At 37.5% G+C, this 21,143-nt stretch overlaps 1 long non-coding RNA gene across 2 annotated transcripts in view; it reads right to left on the bottom strand.

Moving 5' to 3' along the window:
- LOC105492516 (uncharacterized) overlaps positions 1-21,143 on the bottom strand; it is a 241,312-nt gene that overhangs the window by 151,834 nt on the left and 68,335 nt on the right. For both annotated transcript variants that reach the window (XR_011609688.1, XR_011609687.1), the window contains exon 2: positions 14,878-14,980. This is a non-coding gene — a long non-coding RNA (uncharacterized lncRNA). The remainder of the gene's footprint in view (positions 1-14,877; positions 14,981-21,143) is intronic.

The following is a 21,143-nucleotide window of genomic DNA, read 5'->3' as shown; positions in this document are numbered from 1 at the left end:
CTTAACACCTTTATTGTATAGCTTAGATATGGGAATGAAATCAGGCATGTAGATCTGGTCATGCACATGATCTGAAAAAATTGGATTTTTGTGAGTTGTCTCTAGGTGAAAGTATTTTTAATCTTTTGAAGAGACTGTATGTTACTGGAAATTTTTAAATAAGTAGCATAGAGCAACTTTTTGTTTTAACAGATTAGCTTATAGAAAACCAGTCTTCTACTAAGAAAAAGGGTAAATACTAGGTAAAATGCAAAGCACATCTGTTGGAAAGCATCATAGAGCTACCAAGAGAGCTGGAGCTTGAGATACCAGTATCCCAGAGGAAAAGCACAGAAATGTGATCCAAACTGTCAGAGTCAGTCTTTCCTTCCAGGCATTTGAAGAAACAGCATCAATCTAAACTGACTTCTCTAGAGAAGAAAAAAAGAGGAAACATTTTTCAACTCATTTTCTAAGTCCAAATAGTCTTAATATCAGGATCTCACAAGGTTATTACAAGGAAAAAGTTTCAAAACAATGTATCTAGTGAACATATGAATAAAAGCACTAAACAAAATGTTATAAAATCATACCAGTAATGAACAAAAAAGAATATAACACATATAAAAACAAAACATATAACAACTTTCGTAGCTAAAGTTTATTACTAGAAAGTGAGTTTGAACTTGAAAATTAATTCCGTTTTCTTCATTGTCCCTAAATAAATGAGAAAATCAGGTGATTATTTCAATAAAAGAGAAAAGTGATACCTCAGTTCATGCCGTTAACAAAGTCAATTACAAATGAAGTGCAGGTTTAAATGTCAATGATAATATAATAAAAGTTCTAGAAGATAGTATAAAATGATGTTTTCATGATCATGGAGTAGATCCACAATAAGCAATAATCATAAAGAAAATAATGTTAAGGCTGGGTGTGGTGGCTCACGCCTGTAATCCGAGCACTTTGGGAGGCCAAGGTGGGCAGATCACGAGGTCAGGAGATCGAGACCACGGTGAAACCCCGTCTCTGCTAAAAATACAAAAAATTATCCGGGCGCGGTGGTGGGTGCCTGTAGTCCCAGCTACTCGGGAGGTTGAGGCAGGAGAATGGCGTGAACCTGGGAGGCGGAGCTTGCAGTGAGCTGAGGTCCGGCCACTGCACTCCAGCCTGGGCAACAGAGCGAGACTCCGTCTCAAAAAAAAAAAAACAAGAAAAAAGAAAATAATATTAAGTTAGATTGCTTACAATTAAGAAATGGTATCAAGAGAATGGAAAGGCAAGGCAAGCTATAGCACAAAGGACGACATGAGGACCACATATTTTGGACAAAGAAGTTAGCTCCATAATAAATAATGAGCTCTTACAGATCAATAAGAAAAGGCAATATGGAACATCCAAATAAAATATGAAGAAAAGACTGGAACAGACACTTCACAAAGGAGGTTACCGAATGGCTAATCAGCATATTAAAATCTGAGCAAACTCATTAGTCACCAGGACAAACAAGTAACAGCCACAATAAGATATCACCACATAATCCTTCCAGTGGTAAAGTGACAAACAATATGTGTCAGGTCATTCTTGCATTGCTAGAAAAAATACCTGAGTTTTTTATAAAGGTAAAGAAAAGGTTTAATTGGCTCAGGGGTCTGCAGGCTGTAAAAGCATGGGACTCACATTTCTCAGCTTCAGGGGAGGCCTTGGGAAGCTTACAATCATGGCAGAAGATGAAGAGGGAGCAGGCATGTCACATGGAACAAGAGAAAAAGAGGAGGTGGGAGGTGCCACACACTTTTAAATGACCAGATCTCATGAGAACTCACTCATCATCACAAAGTCAGCACCAAGCTATGAGGGATCTGCCCCCTTAATCCAAACTCCTCCCACCAGACCCCACCTCCAGCACTGGAGATTACAATTCAACATTGGAGATTTCGGTGATGACAAATATCCAAACTATATCCCAATAGATAAGTATTGGCAAGAATTTGAAGCAGAAAAAGCTCTCATCCTTCGCTTTATGAGGTATACATTAGTATAGTTACTTTGGAACCTGATGACAGCATCAATTAATGCAGAACATATGTACAACAGAGGACGCAGCATGGCCATTCCTAAGGATGTGCCTAGTTGAAATGTGTACATATGTGTAACCAAGGATATCTACAATGATGTTACAGTGGCACTATTGTATTAGCCCCAAATTGCTGCAACTCCAATCTCAACATAAGTAGAATGGGTATAAAATGATGCTATATTCATACAATGGAGAATTACACAGCAATGACAGTGAATTTACTACTACCCACAACAACACGGACAAACATCAAAATGATATTACTGAATGAAGAAAGACCCAAACAATTACCTACAGCAAAAATTAATGTGTGAAAAGAGAATTCAGTAAAGTGTTTTCTCTGGAGACAAGGAGTGACTGGAAAGAGCCATGAGGAGAGTTTCAGCAGAATTACTAATACTCTTTCCTGCTCCTTGTGGTCCTCGTATCTGTGTATTCCTTTAATAAAAACCCAACAAGCTGTTCACTAATGATTACTGTGCATGTTGCAAATCTGCTGTGGATTAGCCGCAACTAGCTTTGATGTCCTCTTTAATCAGGAAACAAGGCTGAAGGAGGAGCTCCTCTGCCCATCTTGTAGCAGAGGAAAAGAGAACAGAAGCACATAATGCATCTTGAGGCTGCTGCTCAGGAGAGAAACAGGCCACATCCACGTACAGGTCAGACCAAAACGAGTTACATGGCCAACCCTAATGTCAATGGCGCAGCAAGAATAATTGTTCCACTGGGATGGGACTATGCTGAACAAGAAGAAGTATTTTGAACAAATACTGTAATTTTCCTTCCATAATTCTCCTTTTGGTAGAGTAATTTCACATACTTATACAGCAAACAGTTTGTTTCTTGATAAATTTAAAGCTTTCAATTGTAACAGTCAAAAAATTTTTTAAGAACTTCCTAAGATTTTCAAAGAAGTAATACGTAATTGATTCCAAATAAAAGTACTTCTAAGTCTGCTCAGTAAGATTTTTCTTCAACAAGGAACTTCTAAAAGCTTTACAAAAGCTCAAACAATGAATGTCTCTCATCTATCTACAAAAGCTGAGCTACTAATCATACTAAATTACAACTTTGGAGCTATTTTGGAATCTATTTTTATTCTAACCCTAAAGGTGTTATTTGGAAAAGTACTGTAGAAATTTTTATTGGGTCATTAAACCATCTCCTGCTAAAAAAGAAAAAAGATTCTGACAGTATATGTCCATTTTAAATGCAAATGGTTCAGATTATATTATTTATAGAAAAATCCTTACAAATCATGTATATTTAAAAAACAATTGTAATATTTTTCCTAAATGAATGAGATTCACTTTTTTATCCAGTGAATATAATTAAAAATCCTTTGCATTGTTGCTATGAGAAGACAGTTCTTTGAAATTGTGTGTGTGTGAATTTGTCTGCCAGACTGTGGGGGCTCGAAGTTCTAATGCTCACAGGAGACCTGCTCTGTGTCAGGCAGCCTGGTAGCCTCTCCACACGCTTTCTCACTCTTCTCATAACTAGTAGAGTTAGAGTTTCCTTTCACGTAGGTAACACTATTTGCATTACCTCAAATCCCTCCAACAGTCCTACCATGTAGTTACCATTATTCTTATATTATAGTTAAAAGCAGAGGCCCAGAGTAAATAATAACTTAGCCAAGTCCACACAGCTACGAACCCAAAGGCCACACTCTTTCTGACAAATATTCCTTCTTTCATCCATTCTTTACTAGTATTAGGAAATTCCAAAGTATCATGTTAGTGGCAATAAATTGTAACATTCCAAACAGATTATATTACTTCCTCTATATTAACTGACATTTCTGTTTTAATTAGAGCATACCTTGCTTTGTCTTTATTTCTTTCTGGACAATGGAAGGAAACTTGTAAGTAAACAGTTATGGAAGCAGTTCATTGGTACCTTACGACTTATATATACTTTCTGTAGGTTTATTGATATGAAAAGCTTCTTCACTGACCCTTTCCAAAACTTACAAAATAAATGTTAGGATAATCACAACAGTGAAAACAACGTGGGTGCCGGTGTGTGTGTGTGTGTGTGTGTGCGCGCGTGTACATGCTCTGTATGTGTGGACAGCTACAGAAGAATTTTGGATAAAGACTTTGGTATGAACAGTTAGGGGGACGAGTAGAAAAGCAGCTAGCATATTAACGCATTTCTTCAAAAGCGTAATAACATTTGTTATTTATTTACTGTAATTTGAAACAGAGGTAGAATGGAGAGATGGAGTCAGAACAGCCCAGAGAGTCATTTACTTGCACCTGAACTAGCAGAGTTTAAAAAGTAAAAGATATGCCATAAGCATTTACTTCTGACTTCATGGCCTGGTCTGTGTTCCTTAATGGATGATTATTGAACACTCAGTTTTAACATGCTTTCTGATAACATATGGGTCACATTTGGCAGTTTACTTTAAATGTAAAAAGGCTTTTAAATTAACCATCTTGGGGAGGTCTTGTGATTCATGGTGGCATCCTCTTCTGAGTGAAGAATCATAGGCCAGGCGCAACATCTCACGCCTGTAATCCCAACACTTTGGGAGGCTGAGGCGGGCAGATCACCTGAGGTCAGGGGTGCGAGACCAGCCTGACCAACATGGAGAAACCCCATCTCTACTAAAAATACAACATTAACAGGGCATAATGGTACATGCCTGTAATCCCAGCTACTCAGGAGGCTGAAGCAGGAGAATTGTTTGAACCCAGGATGCAAAGGTTGCAGTGAGTTCAAATGGCGCCATTGCATGCCAGCCAGGGTAACAAGAGCGAAACTTCGTCTCAAAAAAAAAAAAAAAAAAAGGAATCTTATGAGTTGCTGAAATTATTTATGCACTTATTAATTCATAACCTACTGACACTAAAAAGGATGCTGATTTATTTCTGAATCATAACGTTTATGATGGTTTTATATTACAGATATTTTAGCCTGCATGTTGCCAATGATTGTAACTTCTATATTGTACCTTCCAAATCAAAAGGACAACTCTGGCATCAGGGACCACTGACCTTCTGACCTTTTCTCCTAAACTTTTCTATAAAAGTCTTTCAACTTGTACCAAACTCCAGCACACTCCGAAACTTTCTTGGTGTTTGTTCTCTGGGCAATCCTCCCATTTGGCTTCTAATAAACTTTTATTATATTATTTCTGCCTTAACACACTCAATTTCAGTAGATATTTCAAATGATTTCTAGCATGTTGTCAGAAAGAAGAAGGAAGAGGATGAAGAGGGAGAGGAGGAATAGGAAGAGGGGAAGGAGGGAAAGGAGGGAGAGGAGGGGATGCAGGGGAGCAAGAAGGAGGAGGAGGAGGAAAGTGAACTGGTAATAATGATTACTTACAAGCAAAATTCCAGCAGTGGTTGGCTCATAACTTATTTAAATCTTTGTGTTTGATCCCTACCATTGCATATACCATTCTGTCTGTTTCTACAGACTCATTAGCATATTGCTGCTCTTTTATTATTAGAGGAAATTGTGCAGTATCTATGATTATGATTCCAGTCTTTCTATTCAATCTGAGAACAATATAAAAGTTCAGAGACAAGGGATCAAACATGTCATTTAGTTATTTGTTTTTGCCATGGGAGGACACAGAACTTAGATGTCTGGATAACAATTTAAAATATGTTGATGTTGCGCAATAGTCAACCTTCACTCACAAGTAAATGTAACTATTTAACCAGGATAATGGCTTTTGCTTTCCCAGAAGAGCCTTATTTTTCAAATAGGTCTTTTCAATTTAATTCAGGAAAAGACTGTTCCCATTGGAGAGTCTTCTTCCAGTCTCATGGCTGTGCCCAGTGCTTCCGAATACGTTTGCACCCAGAGAGGTACAGACAGTTCTAACTGAATTGTACTGTTTCTTGACATTTCTATAGCCTGATACACCTATCTTTTGAAATAATTCTATATTGATAGGTATAGATATAGCTTATGTCTATATATACATATCTATACATATGATTATTTTATTTTATATGTCAGTATGAATAAAAAATACTGTATTGTTTTATGGGAAAAGGCAACAAAATATCACTGAAACGTACAGCTTCCTTTTACTTTTAGATCTGTGTTTAAATTAACAATAGCCAGTCACCACTTACTTTTATTTACTGAGTGCCAGTTACAATGTTAAGTGCTTTATGTGGATTGTCTTATTTAATCCTCACAGTATCTCTGGAGGTAGGTGTTAGTATATGACAGCAAGACCAACTACGCCATATTGCAGCAAGTGGAGTTCAAAAAATAAACATCACATAAAATGTGCCATGTTATTAGCAGCTTAATGGAATCACCAGTGTGAGTCACGTGGTTAATGTGATGTCTGCGGTAGTGGTAAAAATGAGAGATGGTACTAGTCCAGGGCAATCCTAGCCTCTATGAGTGCTGCCTAGAGTTTGCCACCACCTACCTGTGCATGGTTGATAGATCCCTATGTATTATGCCTAGGACAGTTTAAATCATTCTAGGAATTTTAAAAAATATTTTTGCCCAGAGGCAGTGGCTCACATCTGTAATCCCAGCACTTGGGGAGGCCGAGGCGGGTGGATCATCTGAGGTTGGGATTTCGAGACCAGCCTGGCCAACATGGCAAAACTCCGTCTCTACTTAAAAAAAAAAAAATTTAGCCAGTCATGGTATCGTAAGCCTATAGTCCCAGCTACTTGGGAGACTGAGGCATGAGAATCACTTGAACCTGGGAGGCAGAGATTGCAGAGAGCCAAGACCACGCCATTGCACTCCAGCCTGGGTGACAGAGTGAGACTCCATCTCAAAAAAAAATTTTTATTGATACATAGTAATTGTTTATATTTACAAGGTGCATTCCATATTTTGTTACACATATAGAATATGTGATGATCAAGTTTGGATATCCATCACCTCATGTATTTATCACTTCTATATTTGGAACATTTCACATCCTCTCTTTAAGCTATTTTGAAATATACAATATATTGTTAATGATAGTCACCCTATTCTACAGTCAAATATTAGGCTTATTCTTTCTATCTAACTGTATGTTTTTACCCATTAACCAACCTCTCTTCATCACCCCACCATGGAAAACACCCCTTTCTAGCTTCTGATACACATCATTCATCTCTGACTCCATGAGATTAACTCTTTTAACTTTCATACGTCAGTGAGAATATGCATATTGTTTGTCTCTCTGTGTCTGGCTTATTTCATTCACTTCACATAATGAACTCCAATTTTATCTATGTTGTTGCAAATAATAGAATTTAATTCTTTTTTATGGCTAAATAGTATTTCTCTCTGTATATATACCACATTTTCTTTATCTACTCATCCTTTTATGGACAACTAGGTTGATTCCATGTCTTTGCTATTGTGAATAGTGATGCAATAAAAATAAGGTGCAGATATTTATCTCTTTGAAATACTAAAAAAAAGAACAAACTTGAAGTTATCACTCTACCTGACTTCAAAATATCTTACAAACATATAGTAACTGAAATAGCATGGTACTGATATAAAAATATACACACAGACCAATGGAACAGTATAGAGAACCTAGAAATAAATCTACATATTTACAACCCACTGATTTTCAACAAAGGTCCCAAGAACATACGTTGAGAAAAGGACACCCTCTTTATTAAATGGTGCTGGGAAAACTGGATACTCATATGCAAAATAATGAAATGAAATTTCTGTCTCTCACTATATACAAAAATTAACTACAAATGGATTAAAGACTTAAACAAAAGACCTGAAACTCTAAAACTACTGGAGAAAAACAGAGTGGAAACACTGCAGGATATTGGCCTAGGCAAAGATTTTATAGCTAAGACCTCAAAAAGACAGGTAACAAAAAGAAAAAGTAGACAAATGGTACTATGTTAAACTAAAAAGCTTCTGTACAGCAAAAGGAACATTCTAGGAATCTTTAAGTGAGTTTGTGCTCATTTTACTGGCCCTATTTAGGAATATTAAGATTTTGTCACTTTCTTTCCCAACCATCTCTGAAAATGGGAATTTTAAGCCATCCCTGCTGTAGAAGGGGATAGAGAACTTGGTCCAATCCCCCCAAATGTGAGCTCAGATCATGGTATTACTGAGTTTCATTGCATTTGAATTTTAAGGAGTAACTTTCCTAAATTTATTAAGCAATTAAGAGGTGGAGAGGGCTGGATGTGGTGGCTCACGCTTGTAATCCCAGCAGTTTGGGAGGCTGAGGCAGGTGGATCACCTGAAGTCAGAAGTTCAAGACCAACCTGGTCAACATGGTGAAACCCTGTCTCTACTCAACACACAAAAATTAGCTGGACATGGTGGCAGGTGCCTGTAATCCCAGCTACTCGGGAGGCTGAGGCAGCAGAATCCCTTGAATCTGGGAGGCAGAGGCTTCAGTGAGCCGAGATAGTGCCATTGTACTCCAGCCTGGGCTACAAGAGCAAAAGTTTGTCTCAAAAAACAAAAAAAGAGCTGAAGAGCATGGTTGTATGCACCTCTAGTCACAGCTACTTGGGAGTCTGAGGTGAGAGGATCACTCAAGTCCAACAGTTCAAGGTCATTGTGACCTGTATGGTCATGTCACTGCACTCCAGCCTGGGCAACAGAACAAGACCAGGTATCAAAAATAAATACATAAATAAACAAAAATAAAAATAAAATGTAAAAAAGAAGTATATCTGGAACAGGAGCCCAGGCTGTAGAACATGGTTGTAAAGTATGTAGGACATTTGTCCAAGGTCACATAGCCATCAATGCTACAGCCTAGCTTTGAACGAAAGCTGGCTTGCCTACCAGGTCTATACTAAACTATCCAAGAGTGAGATAAAAAAGAAATTTAGAAATAATTAACATTAAATGCTAATAATTCATATGCCACAGTCATTTGGGAATTTTTTATTGCAGAAAAAGTAGCTGTCATTTGTGGCTCACTGTTGTTTAGGGCCTGTTGTGAAATTTTGCAGACATAAAACATAAAAAAAGTATGTAATCTAATGTCATGCAAATTTCACATAGTATCCTCTCTACATTTGAACACACAGTATCCTCTCTACAAATAGACATTTATTTCTGTCCCTGCAGTCATCTCTGCATTTTTAAATTGTTTCAGTGAACAACGATTTTCATGAACGAAATTTCAGCATCCTCCACTCTTACAGTTGAATAATCTGACCTTTGGAGAATTAACTAATTTCCTCCAGCTTACAGTTACTATGTTCTATAGCAAGAACAAGGGCTTGAATATAAGTCTGTTTGGCTCTGAAGCCTACAGGTTTTCCCTATGAGAATCCTGCCTCTTCCCTTTATGGTACTATTATAATTCAGAAACTCACTTTAAGATATTGCAATGTCTGCTTTTAAGTCTTTAATATTCCATTTCAAAAGCAGACAAGAACATAGGTAAACTGGCAACTATTTCTCAGCATAGTCAGATGGAAGAAAAATACTCTGATCTCATCCCACAGGATCCTACATAAGAACACATCACCATCTATTCTGTTTCACATGAAGCATTAAGTGTGGCTGAAGCAGCCTTATTTTCTTTTCTCTTAGGATGAAGAGAATAATTCAGTTACAAGAGGATAAATGTCTGTGTATTGAACTTTTAGGAGCAATAATGAACTGATAGGTCCACAAATGTCTTTCGAAGACCACAGATACAAACACTACTCTATGTGGCAAAGCTGCAAGAGGATAAACCAGAAATACACAAAAAGAAAGGCATCAACAAAGGGAAAGGTTTCTAGCCCTTTTCCTTTTCTTGTTTAGCGTGTAATGTTATTTTGGATTTGGTTAATCACACAAGTCATAGATTTAAAAAGATATTAAACCAGAGAAACAGAAATCCTCTAAATACCATCAAGCTCTATAGAAGAGCCCGGATAGGTCTTAAGACTTCAAAGCCATTCTGTAGCCTATTCAAAACTGAAGGGTTAGTGTCATCTTAAAGACAAATTCCTAAAGGTATCTCACTGAGAAGGAAAACAAATACATTTTGAAATCATTGCCAAGCAATTTTATTCAAAGAGTTTTTAAATTAATTAAGGTTGACTTTTACATAATGAAATTCTCAAGTGAAAAGGCCACCATAGCAAATATCTTCAACTTTGATTTCCATGGCTTCATAGGCAGATTCATTTATTCTTGGCTAGAATCACTCAACATTTAGTGAGCATCTATTTTGTTCTAGGATGCTAGGCACAGGGAAATATAGCACTGAGAAAAACATGGTTTCATGATTTGCAATTAATCACAGCTTATTAGGAAACTTAGACAAGGAAACTAACAAGTTTAAGAGAATAGATTCAGCTCTATATTATGAATATGATGCTATAGAATCCTACAGAAGAGGGATCGAAATCAAATTAAGGTGTGTGTGTGGGGGGGTGTGTGGGTGTGAGTATGGGTTTAGAAGGGAATTATCAAAGAATTAAACACTGAAAAATGAGTAGGAGAGAGCTATATACATTGTTGCTCTTGGGAACTGTGGAGGACATAGTCAGCAAAGATGACAGCTGATACAAAAGCATGGAAGTGCGATGTTTGCGAACTCATAAATAAGTTGGTCAGCTTGATCCGCCAAAAGAGTATTAAGATTCACATTTCCAGTTAGGTAAGATCATGCATTTCATTAATTTTACAGCCTTACTTCTCTTTTTGTATTTTCCATAGCTTGATTGATTTTTATCTGTTTCTTTTTAAGATAAAAGCTGATTAACCTTTGAAAAAGAGAAAGGAATATTTATGCACATTGACAATCGACCTGTTTCAAAGTCAAAGCCGCACAGAGGTTAACTTACAGAGTTTCACAAATGTTGTTAGTCCATTGTTTACTATAGTAACATTTCTACTTTGCCTGAAGCATTTTTACATTGCCTGACCTTTATACAACACTCTAATATTCATATTTGGCTGCCAAAATACCACAACTCTGTACAGTTTCAAAGCTGCTAATCTCATCATTTCTCTCTGTTCCTCTCACCTTTCCCATTTTAGTCTCTCTACTGACAGCAAAAGAAGAAAAAGATTTGATTTAATTTACATTTTGTATCATTCAGAACTGATGACCCAAGGGAATATTCAGGGCAGGACATGACTTCCTTTCAGCAAGAATATTGTAGGTGAAACAAACCTGCACGTTGTGCACATGTACCCTAGAACTTAAAGTATAATTAAAAAAAAAAAAAAAGAAATTCAAATGAATAGAGAAATTCATAGTATGAACTCAATTACATCAATCGACAATTATTTACATACTTTTGATTCTATACCATGCAATGTACTGGGTGCTGAGGCAAATAAAGTCATGCGATTTCATCCTGAATTACCCTCAAACTAATTAACAGTACAAAACATATAAATTAATTTACTAGAGTTTAATTATATAATGTAAATTATAAAAATGTTATAATATATAAGATTATATATTATAACCCTGTGTTATATAGTAGAGATATGATAGTGACAGGACAGAGACATTACGTTCAAGGAGCTAGTGTTTAAATCAAGGTTGCTGACAAGTAAAAAAAAAAAAAAAAATTGCAATATGGTGTGATGACTACTAATGTGAAAATAAACACAGGGTCACCAAAACCAAACTTGAAAGCTTGGGGGAAAGTTCTCTGGCCTCTTAACGGATATTTCAGAAATAAAGCGAAACTCCCTAGTCTAAGGAAAAAGAAAAGAGTGTGCTAGGAATTGGAAATAGCAGGTTCAAAAGCCCAGGGACAAGATACGGCTTAGCATGATGCCGGAATTGAGAGTAGGGATTGTAACTACACATACTGAAATCTCCTAAGGTACTTATACTAAACACATGCGTACACACACACACCCCCACACATACACATATATGTACATAAAAGACCAAATCGGTAAGGAACTCTAGTTGTTTGATTAGAGATGAAATCAGTTGGATAGAAAGAATGCTGGCAAACATGGGATCAGCAGTAGCTGCTATAGAAGAAGAGAAAGCGGGCAGAATGTGGACACTGGAGGCAATAACATCAATGACCAGGTGCTGGAAAGCAGAGAGGTGGCAGATCGTAAAACAAAGAGCTGCTAGAAAGTTGAGATGAAAGACCTTTTTTTCTTAAAACTGATGGATTCTAGGAGCACTGGTGACAGTCCTAAGTACCTAGCTATAGCAGGAAAATTAAAAAAATAAAAATCCAAGTATTTGTGGGCCCAGAGCTCTATGAATGTGTGGAGGAAATGATATTGTTTCAGACTTTCCTGTAATCCCTTCCCTAATTTTCTGTAACCTTTTCATATTAGCATACCTTAGGGTTCCATTCTTGATTCTCTTGTCTTTACTTTCCACATTCACACCCTTGATAACATCTTTAAATAAGACCCACATGCTGCTAACTCGCAGAAAAGTAACTCAAACCTAAACATTTCTTCCTAACTCCAGATCCACCTAAACAACTACACATCTGATAGCTCCACCTAGCTGTTTTAGGGGAGAAAAAGTAGGATCTTTTCCTCACCCATCATGAGGTCCACGACTGACACTCCCATAAGAAAAGACAGATTAACAAGAGAAAAGCATCACAAATTTATTTAACGAAGTTTTATGTGACATGAGAGGCTTCAGAAATTAAGATTCAAAGACCCAAGGAACAGTGTGTATTTTTATCCTAAGTCTGAGGAAAGAAGTGGAGAGGTGTGCAGAAATATAACTGGACAAAAATGGAGTATGACCTAATGGTAACAAACTGGGAGATATTTGGCAAGGCCTGCTCAGATTCTTTTTGGCCTCTCTGTGTAGCATTTCTTTCCTCTGGGTAGAAGGAAGGACACTTGTCACAGGAGGGTCTTATGATCTACTTTCACGGGAGGTAGGCCAAAGAGTGAACTTTCTAGGTTTTATAACTTGTTTTTGGGAAAAAATAGGGGTTAGAAACAGAAGAAAGGAGAAAGTCAGAGATAGGCCCTGTTGCTTTTCTGAGGTCCTCCTGTCCTTTTCAGCTCAGAAGTGCTCAGCATGCCATGGGGGACCATACTTTGGGGCATCGTGTTCTGAACCCAAACAATGTGTAAGAGGCATCTCATATTTAACACATCCCCAACTGTATTAGTCCATTCTCACACTGCTATAAAAAATGACCTGAGACTGGCTAATTTATAAGAAGAGGCTTAACTGATTCCCAGTTCCACAGACTGTACAGGAAGCAAGGCTGGGGAGGCCTTAGGAAACTTACAATCATGGTAGAAGGCAAAGGGGAAGCAAGCATATCTACATGGTGAGAGTAGGAGGAAGGAGTGGGAGGTACTACACACCTTTAAGCAAGCAGCACTAAACCACGTGATACCACTCCCATGATCTAATCACCTCCCACCAGGCCCCTCCTCCAACACCGGAGATTACAATTCAACATGAAATTTGGGTGGGGACACGGATGAAATCGTGTCACCAACTTAATATTTGATTTCTACCACATCCCCCAAATCCTACTGCATCCCCAGTCAGCCCCATACCCATTGATGACAATTCTTTACTTCTAGAAATTAAATAAAACATCTTAGGGTTGTTCTTGACTTTTACTTTTCTCTCACACCCCAAATGCAGGACATCGGTGTGTTTTATTGCCTCCACCTTTGTGCTACGCCCATAATCCAAGCACTTTTCTCAGTAGCTCCACTCCTACTCCTGCAATCTGAGCTAGCACCATCCCTCACTAGATTACTTCATTTGCTCCTGATGGGCCTCCCTCTGTTTTCCCCTGCCCTCTCTGTGCCTATTCTCAGTACAGCAGCCAGAATCATCCCTTGAAAAGTTAAATCAGGATTTCTAAACTCCTGCAACATTGACACCTTGGACCAGATGATACTCTGTTGTGGGCATGTCCTGTGTATTATAAAATGTGTATTCAGCAGCATCCCCGACCTCTACCCCTAGGTGCCAGTAGCATCTCCTCCTCATAGTTGTGACAACCAAAGATATCTACAGACATTACCAAATGTTTCTTTGGAGACAAAATCATCCTTAATTTTGAACTACTGAGATAGATCATAAGATTTCTTCTTAATCAGAATAAAAGTCCAAGTCCTTATAAGGGACTATACTTTCTGCTGCATTCCCAGCCCTTTCCCCTTCCTCACTCATTCTTACTACTCTCACTTACACCCTGGGCTTCAGGCCCACTGGACCACTGCTGTTCCATGGATGTCAGGCCAGTTCTGCCTTTCCCAGGCATGGCTCACTCCTTCTTTCAAGTCTTTGTGCAACTGTCACTTTCCAAATGAGGCTTACCTGATAACCCAATTGTAAATCACAACCTGCCACTACCACCTCTGTATCACTGATAGCAACTGTTTTCTAAGTTTGCTATCACTTATCACCTTCTAACACGTAAAATTTGCTGATTCATTCAGCAGCTATTTATTGAAGACCCACTCTCTAATAGACACCATTCTATATTCCTTGGCTTTAGGAATAAATAAAACAGATTCTAGTTGCAGGAAAAATATATTAATCAAATCAACAAATAAAAGATATGTCAGTTGTTGACAAATGCTTAAAAAAACTTAAAGGAGATTGGGGTGCTAATGAGGAATTACAATTTTAAGTAGGACAATTTGTTGAGATTGTAAGTTTGAAAGATTATCAATCTTTCTGTTTCTTTGTGTTGTCTATCCTCTTCCATAAGGCTATAAGCTCTATGACACTAGTGATTTATTTTTTTTCTAATTTTTACCCATGAGACAACTCTACTAACTTGAACAGACTCTGACACTTAGTAGTTTTCAATATTTTTTTCTTAAGGAAAAAAACTCCTCTTGAATCAAATAAAATGATTTAGACAATGGAATCCTTACAGTTTTGTACTTACAGTATGAGTGGGAGGTTCATTCTGGAAACATGGCACACTTATTTCCTGCATGAATCGGAATGAATTTATCACAGACCACTGACCTGCAGATTACCTATCGTATCTACATGGAAAGAGAACAACAACATAATGTAATAAGCATTATATAAATGGTGCATGCTGTGTTTTCAAGGTACAGATATGGGACAGTCCATTTCAGGTGGCCAGAAAAGGTATTTAAAATGTGCCTTTAAGGATAGAATTTCAGTAGAGTGAAAAAAGGAAAAAGATCACCCAAAAGATAAACAAAACAGGGAGCTAAATATCATGAATCTTGCTCTGAAATTGTGCCAAGGCCAGTAACTCATCTCTTGCCTTATTAACTTATGACTAATGTGAATATGGGGATCATGAATGTTGTTGCTAAGCCCAAGATACATTTTCAACTAAAAGTAATGTTGTTAAAACTTTCACCAAGAAAATGGATATAATTTGGAACTGTTATAGGTAGACCTCATATATGTTATTACAAACTTTGCCTTGTACCTTCTTCTAGTATTATGTTTCTTCTCTTGCATGGCCTCCATCATGCATGTGTCCCTGTGCTGGTTTATAGTCCAGTGGCAGAGAGATGGGGTTCTGAATCTCCCCAGTTCCCACTCCCCACCATTCCAAATGACTGAAATCTTTTACCTATGCTTGAGCCCTTCTATTTTCTACTGAGGCTCCCTCCTTGTGAATGCCATTATCCTAGGTTATCCTTTTTTTAATTTGGGGCTTTTAAATAACAATAACTGTGAATTTGATTCTGTTTTGCTTCCTATTTGACTTGCCTCACTTCCATCCCAGTTCCAATTATAACCCTATAGGTGTTCAAAGAGAAGAGGGCATTTCCTTCCATAATTATTAGGAGAGGCTTCAAATGAGAGCTGAAGAATAGAAACTCAATGCATAATATGTAAAAATTAATGAACACATATTAATGAAGGTAGTTGGTGGTAGTGAAATGATGTCAGCCAATGTGTCGAACAAAACATTTTCAGACACTTACGAAGAACTATGCAGAATTTAATTAGGGTGGTTAGCAAGGTTTAAAAAAAGCAATCAAGATGCAATTATGTGTCATGCTGAAGAACTTCTTTAATGTCAACCCATGAAAATAGACTTTATTTTGAAACTTGTGTAATTGTCCTGTAGAACTGATGTTTATGGCTTCTTTTGAATAAACTTATAAACTAATCATCTGAGTCTTGAAACTTGAGACACTTACATTTGTCTTATCTGAGTTCCTTTCTCACAAAACTAACTATCAGGACTCCCAGATGGGATCAAAGAATTGAAACTTACCAGGTCACTGCATCTGAACAATGAGATACCAGACTCCTCAATCATCATGATTGCCTAACCAATCCCCTGCTTCCTGCACCAACTCTTCTTCCTTACCCCTCCCCCTAATTCCTGTTTTCCCACACATGGTTATATTTCTCCCTCACTAAATAAATCTTTAATTTTAGTTGATCAGGGAGATGGAATCAAGACTGATCTCCCACCTCCTCGACTGTGGCATGAGATTAAAGCCTTCTTCCCTGACAATACTTGTTGTCTCAGTGATTGGCTTTCTGGGTGATGAGCAGCAGGACCTAGACTGAACTTCTAAGCCTTTTGGTGACAATTTGAAAACAACATGAAACTACCTCTCTCTCTCTCTCTCTCTTTTTTTTTTTTTTTTTCTGAGTATGTGTCTCTAAGCAAAACTTTTGACTGAAAGGGATTAAATGACTCCTCACAATACTCATAAGCATTTTGAGGAGGTGGGAGTAGCTAGAGTCTGAATTCTAGACACCAACTAATTAGCAAATAAGTGAGGGCTTAAAAGACAGGAGTGCTAACTGTGGTGCTGCTATTGCTGCTGCTAAAATATATCCATGTTCCAGGTAGTATATGACAAGTGCTAAACAGGTGTTCTTTCATGCTAACAATAGTTCCTTCAAGTAGATATTTGATTTTTCCAATTTTACAGGTAAGAAAATAATGGTTTTGGATGTTTACACAGTTTACACAGTTCAAAAGTGGCAGGATCAGGATTTGATCCAATGATAAAAGCCTGGCCTGTAAAACTTACTTCTTAACCATTTTCTTAATACTAACTCTCCACAGAGAAGAAACTAGTAGGAGTAAACCATTAGGAAATGAATGTGTGTCTTTCCTGGAAGTGTAAATCAGAAAGTCAAAAAGCAAAGCTAATTGAAAAGGTGGAAATTGTCATTTATCACTTACAAGTGTTGGAGCAAAGATACAACTCAGGAATGGGGAAAGTTATGTGGAAGCAAAGAGAAGTTAATTAAGGAGTAGAGGGAAAAACATAAAGCTGAGACTGTTCAATTGACCTTGGCCCTTTAATGGGCCCATGCTTGTCCCTGCCAAGTCTTGTGCTAAAATGTCTCTAGTCCTTCTTTTCCTATACTTCCTCATGTTCCTCTCTGCCCTTATTCCACCAGGAGTCACATCTATAGCCAAACACCATTGCAATTTGGACAATCCTCTAGCTTGTGGATATTTACCCACTTCTGTTACCTAGTCTGTTGAACTGTTTCATACCCTGCCACAGTTCATTTTCCCAATCTTCACCCTCACACAGATCCTCAGGCCACTCTTACTGCAGGAGCCTCCTGATTTCTGTTTATGAGGGAATAAATGAGTTTGGGTAAAGTACTATATACGAAAATTTCAATCTCAGTATAGTAGTAAAAGTCAGAGTTACCTTCAGCAAAAGGGGAATTGGAGATAGTGGTTGAGATAGATATGACTGGTATATGCAAAAGACTTAGGATGACCAGTTCAATAAATGCAAGCAATTGTAGAGGAGGGAAAAAATAATAATAATAATAAACTTTCTTCTATTGGCTTAGATTCAGTGTCTGCTGCAAATGAAACTATTGAAAGACAGATTAACTGGAGAAGATATTTATTTTATATGCACATGGGGGACCTCACCGATATGAAGTCAAAATCCCCCAAAACTGGTTAGATCTGAAGACTTTTATACAGTTTTAACAAAGTATGGTAAAGTGTAGAAAAGAGAAAAGACAAAGGGGGCTTTGGGCTTCTTCAGGAGGGACAGATAAATTGTGAGAAGGTGACAAGATGTGTATGGTATATTAGTTCATTCTTGCACTACTATAAAGAAATAACTGAGACTAGATAATTCATTAAGAAAAGAGGTTTAATTGGTCCACAGTTCTGCAGGTTGTACAGGAAGTATGGCTGAGAGGCCTCAGGAAACTTACAAACATGGCGGAAGGCAAACAGGATGCAGGAACATCTTGACATGGCCAGAGCAGGAGGAAGACAGAGAGAGCATGGATGTGCTACACACTGTTAAACAAGATCTTTAGGGGGATGGTGCTATACCATTAGAAACTGTCCCCATGATCCAATCACCTTCCACCAAACCTCACCGCCAACTCTAACAATGGGGATTACAATTTGACATGAGATTTGGTGATGACACAGAGCCAAATCATATCATATGATATATAAGGATTATTTAGTAAGCCTTGTTACGTAGTCTATAGTAATTCTCCTCTTCCTAGTGCAAGACAGGAGCATACCTTTACAAATGGATAATTTCCTTTAAGATAGAAAAGCTATTCCATTCCTTACAGAAAGGAAATATATGCTGGGGTTTTAGGCAGGACGGCGGAACACAGAGTTTCTTCCAATGTTTGCTGTTTCTGAATTGTCTTCAGCTCAAAATACTTTGTATGCCAAAGTGGCAATTTTTGGTAAGGGCATATAATGATCCCCTTCACAAGAGTCTATTTAAAAAGTGCAATGTTTGCTAAACAATGGTGAGAATCCAATTTAAAAGATGCAATAGATACGTTTCCCACAGAAAGGCAGAAGAGCAAGAGGAAAGAATCTCGGGTTTAAGCCAAAGTGATTTCAGTCTTATAAGCAAAGCTTTTTTATAACAAAATTAAGATGTGAATCTTCAGGGGCCACAGTCTGCTGACTCCCTAGTATGACTCTTAGCAACTCGGCACTTACTCTAGTTTGCAGTGGCAGCAGGAGAAAACTGTGAGTACCAGAGATTTCTGGAGTGAATTCTAGGTCCAGGCTTTTCAGAATGCCCAAGTCAACAGCTACTGCTTTTCAGGAATCTGGAAAATAGCTCCAACTTTCTTCTAAATGCATTGTTTCCTGTCTTTCTGACTTTATTTTTGGTGTCTTTTGTGTCTGAAACCTTCTCCCCAACTGCCTATATCATAAATCTTCAAGATGAAACTGAAATGTCATTTTCTCACTGGAGCCTTTCTTAATCTCTCCTGCTGAGTTCTTCTCATGGTACCCCCACAACATTTTGTATGCTCTCTATTCTGACACCGGCACCCACTTCAAAGGGATATTGATGTGAATTTGCACCTTGTACCAACTTCCATGAAAAGTCTGATTATTTCCAGCAATTTATCCTACTTATTTCCCTTCTTGTCTCCCACCCTATGCCTATCCTCTAGCCTGAAGGACAATTTCTATTCTTATTTTATTATTTTGATCCTTATGATATATAACATTCTGAAGACAAGTAGGGATTAATGTGGTGACTGTTTTGTCCATAACTTTGCCTTCTGACCTCAGGCCAGCTCTCCACGTTCCCCTGCAACATTTATTAAGAATAAAGCCCTGCCACTCCTCCAAGTAGCAAAACAAGACAATTCCATTTTTCCTCTATGGGTTGCTAAAAAGGGAAAAACAGAATCTTAGCCAGATGTTAAGAAAAATAGAGCCAGGAACAAGAGAAACTTCTTCCACAGGGATGTGGAATTAGGAAGCAGAAACATTTTGTTTTCTAAATTTCAAGATAAAGGCACAAAACTGTGAGAGTTTAGAAAATGAAATAAAATTATACTTAACTACAGCCTACACAAATAGCTTTTGAAGAGATTCAGTATATTCATATAAAAGTTTTCAGGCCTGAACTGCCTTCCAGAGTGTGGGCCTGGTGAAAATAGTGCTTCTAATGTGTGTTTAGATATGTTGATTGAAGTTACCCACAATACCTTACTGCAAACTGAATGAGCTCACTAGTTAAACATGTCATCTTCTTCAAACGGGTGTTTTTATTTGCTTTGTTCTATTTCAAATGATCACAGTAAAAATTATCTCAACCCATAGAGATTTCTATTGTGTGATCTTTAGTAATAACAACCAGATATTGTGAATTTCTTCAAACTCTGTTTTGTAATGGTGTGTTACAAGTTCTCATAGGAGAATTCTAGTGCATGAACAAGTTCTGTGATGAAATCACCATGACGTTTTTCTAAATAATCCAAAAAAGAATTCTTGGAAATATTTTGCCCTTTCTTTTTCCAAAGGAGAAATAACTTCAAGTGCTGTTAGTGATATCATTAACTTCACATAAAACAATTCTTAATGGAAAACACTGAAATAGTTACAAAAGCATATTTGGAGCATTTTTCAGGGCTGAATTATGTCTATATAAGGCTGCGTATTCATATAGCCACTTTAGAGTTTACAGGGATTATGTTGAAGACTTCAATACCTTTATTTACAAATAGTGTACTACGCCTTGTTTTGTGACTCTCTCTTGTTCATTAAATTCTGTTAAAAGAAAAATTGTAGTGAAATTAAACAGTTTAATTCAGCAAAGAATGATTTGTGGATTGTGTAGCCTCCAGAACCAGAATAGATTCAGAGCGACTCCTGGACTGCCACATGGTCTGATTGCATCTAAGGACAGAAGAAGGAAAGTGACATACAGAAAATAAAAGTGAGGTACAGAAAGAGCTAGACTGGTTATAGCTGGACGTTTGCCTTATTTGAACCTGGTTTGAACAGTTGGCTATCTGTGGTTGAAATTCAGTCACTGTGGTTGGCTGAGACTTGGCTACTTCATACAAGAGTAGGTTACAGTCCATCCATACATCAAATTAAATATACTATGTATGAAGAAACCTTTAGGATAAACCTAATTTAACAATTCTACGTAATCTGAGGACAAAGGGAATATCTAAAATTCCTCTCTTGCTTAGTACCACGCTATGTGCAGAGCTGTAGCTTAAAACATATTAGTATTGAAAAAATAAGTAAACAATTATTGCATAGTTTGTTAAGTACAGATTGGTAAACATAATGTAAGAAACATAGGAAGAAGCATCGTGTGGGGAGGGAGAGGAGATAGGATTCGTTAGGAAAGGGAATCAAATCTTTTTTTTAGCAGAATATTGAAGGTAGAACACAATCTTCCAGGACACAGAGAAAAGAAT

This window comes from Macaca nemestrina, chromosome 11, assembly GCF_043159975.1.
Source record: "Macaca nemestrina isolate mMacNem1 chromosome 11, mMacNem.hap1, whole genome shotgun sequence".
Lineage (NCBI taxonomy): Eukaryota > Metazoa > Chordata > Mammalia > Primates > Cercopithecidae > Macaca > Macaca nemestrina.
This window is presented reverse-complemented; position numbering and strand designations above follow the sequence as displayed.